Source organism: Lactuca serriola, chromosome 5, assembly GCF_051521515.1.
Source record: "Lactuca serriola cultivar US96UC23 chromosome 5, Lser_US96UC23_V15, whole genome shotgun sequence".
NCBI lineage: Eukaryota > Viridiplantae > Streptophyta > Magnoliopsida > Asterales > Asteraceae > Lactuca > Lactuca serriola.
Genome location: NC_136412.1, coordinates 225,082,872 through 225,085,821, shown reverse-complemented (window position 1 = coordinate 225,085,821; position 2,950 = coordinate 225,082,872).

The following is a 2,950-nucleotide window of genomic DNA, read 5'->3' as shown; positions in this document are numbered from 1 at the left end:
CATAGCCGCGTCCGAAAAGAGACACAATGATCACGATGCTGCAATACATGAGACCAGAAACATGCTATGGAATCAGCAGGCATCCATTCTCAACATTGAGAAACAGCTGGGACAGCTTGCACACTAAGTGAACGAAAGAAGACCGGGTCAACTTCCAAGTAATACCGAAACCAATCCGAGAATGGAGAATGTGAGTGCAGTGACCTCCAGTAAAGAAGAAATTTTTACAGATGCACAGAGGATCTCCAAGAGGAAGACAGAAAGGGCAGAAGAGTCGGCTCCAGCAAAACCCGACCTGACTCGCCGAGTCCCTCTAATGGACTCGACGAGTCCGTGCGTGAATGATAAAACTGTCAGTCCTTTAAAGCCATATAATCCTCCTTTGCCATACCCAATTAAAGCCATGCCTGCAGAAAAAGTTGAAGCATATAGAACCTTCATGAAGCATGTTAAAGCCCTCCAAGTTAATATGCCATTTGTGGAAACGATGCTCCAGACACCAAAATACTTCAACTTGCTAAAAGGTCTTTTTGCTTCTAGGAAAGATTTGGCTGAAGTCGCGGATATACTATTGGGTGAGCTACCCGAAAAGAAGGGCGATTCGGGGAATATTATAATTCCGTGCCAGTTTGGTAATGAAGTTGTCACCCAAGCATTGACCGACTCGGGTGCAAGCATCAATCTGATGCCTTTCACTTTCTTTAAGAGGTTGAATTTACCGGAGCCAAGACCGGTAAATATGAAGATCCACTTGGCAGACAAGACAATAATTCATCCACAAGGAGTTTGTGAGGATCTCCTTATTAAAGTAGACAAGTTTATATTTCCGGTAGACTTTGTGGTGGTTGACATGGAAGAAGACCCCAAAATTCCAATCATTTTGGGGAGATCATTTTTAAACACCGCATGTGCCTTAATTGATGTATGCGAGTCTAAATTAACATTGAGGGTGGGTGATGAGTCTGTAATATTTAAAGCTTTACCAGAAGCCAAGCAAGAAGAGGAAAGAAAAGAAAACATCTCATTTATCCATTTGGATGATGAGATATTACAAAAAGAACTTGAACTTTTGCAAAAAGAAGATCCAACCAAGTTTCTGCTACATTCTGGAGAGGATGGAGATTTTAACAAGGACTTGGAGGAGTTAGAAAAGCTACTGGAAGAAGCCGACTCAGAAAACACCCAAGAAATGGTGGAATACGATCAGACTCGCCGAGTCACTTTACTGGACTCGACGAGTCCAGTCGAATTTGATAATAACTTGGACGGTTTGGATCTGCTGGTTGATAGTCCTCTGTATAATCTGGATTTGGAAATTTTTCCTCCTTCTTTAGGAGAACAAACAGAAAAAGAAGACATGGATACGGAAGTTCAACACGCCTATATAGCATGTCTTAATGCAATTACACTTGAAGATGGGGTGAGCACAGAAAAAGAAGGGGAGGCAAAAGAAAGGAGTGTGAAAGCTGATCAACCATCCATTACCAAACCTAGAGCACGCACCTTCACAAAATACGAAGTAATTCAGTTTGAAGGAAAAGAAGTGCAAAAGAAGGTGAAAACGAATGGGGTGAAGAAGAAAAAGAGGAGAATGGAAGCCCAAGCAGCTGAGAATGATGTTATGAAAAAGAAGAGAGAGGAAGCAAAACGGGCTTACAAAAAGAAGATTCACGCTTATAAAACGAAGTACAAACCACAAAAGACTAGACGTGCATTCCCGATGCTGGAAGATGATGAGACGTAGACGGGAAGGAGTCCAGCTAACGACTCCTTAAAAAGAAGCGCTTGGCGGGAGGCAACCCGTTATTTAGAGTTTGCTTTCTTTTAGTTTTTTTTAGTTTTGTTTGAAAATTTTCCTTCGTTTTTAGACTTTTAATTCTCCAATGCATCGGACATGTCTGCTTGAGAGTGCGTATGGACTAAGTGTGGGGTGAAATAAATTTCATTTTCTAAATAATTGATAAAAGTTTATAAATTTTGAATTTTTTTTTTTTGCAAAAGACTCGCCGAGTCTGACCCCAACTCGACGAGTCGGTATTATTTACAGAAAAAAATATTGAAATTATTTTTACAACCGGTAACTAGGGTTTTAACCCTAATGAATCAGTTTCTTTTTCACACACACTCGCCGTGCGCCTCTCCCTCAATTCTCTCTCAAGCATTCAAGTGTTCCTCTTCCATTATTCTTCAAATTTTTCAAGTTTCATCACAAAAGGTAACGAATTTCTTCATCTTTTCTGTTAAAAGTATGATTTTAAGGCTATCTATGATGGAAATTGCATAGAAAAAACTGATTTTGAAAATTATTAAATTTCTAGGGTTTCGACTTTTCATGAATTACGATGTTTTGCATGCTTATTCTTACCTAATACCTTATTAAACATGTGTCTAGACAAAACCCTTGAAGAAATTTTGAGATTTCCTGGTCCAATTTAGACCGACCCGCCGACTGACTCGTGCAGTTCTTGCGACTCGCCGAGTCGTACATGGACTCGACGAGTCGAGTCGGGAAACATGTGCATGACGTTTTTTTTTAATTATACTCTATGTTTCTGGGTTTTGTATCTTTGTTTTGCAGAAAGAATGTTCAGCAAGGGGCAAAGTTCTGGGGGACACCAAGGGGACTTTCCTTGGTTAAATTTCCCACGAATTGAGTCCGCTTCAACAATGCGGAAGTGGAAGAAGAAGTTAGCCGACATAAGGAAGAAGGAAATATACGTGCCCAATAGGATAGATTGGGATTGGTTGCAGGGAATACGCTATGAAGAGGAGTTAGCTCAGTATCTTTTAAAGGAGTTTACCTATGAAGGAGAAACAATGATTTGTGATGGGTGGAGCCGGGTCTTTCGAATTCAAGTGCCGGTGTATTTGGAGCTATGCCTAGAGTTCTTCTCCACGGTATCTTTCACGGGGGGAGTGGATTGTTATCACCCAACAAGTTTCAGTTTCT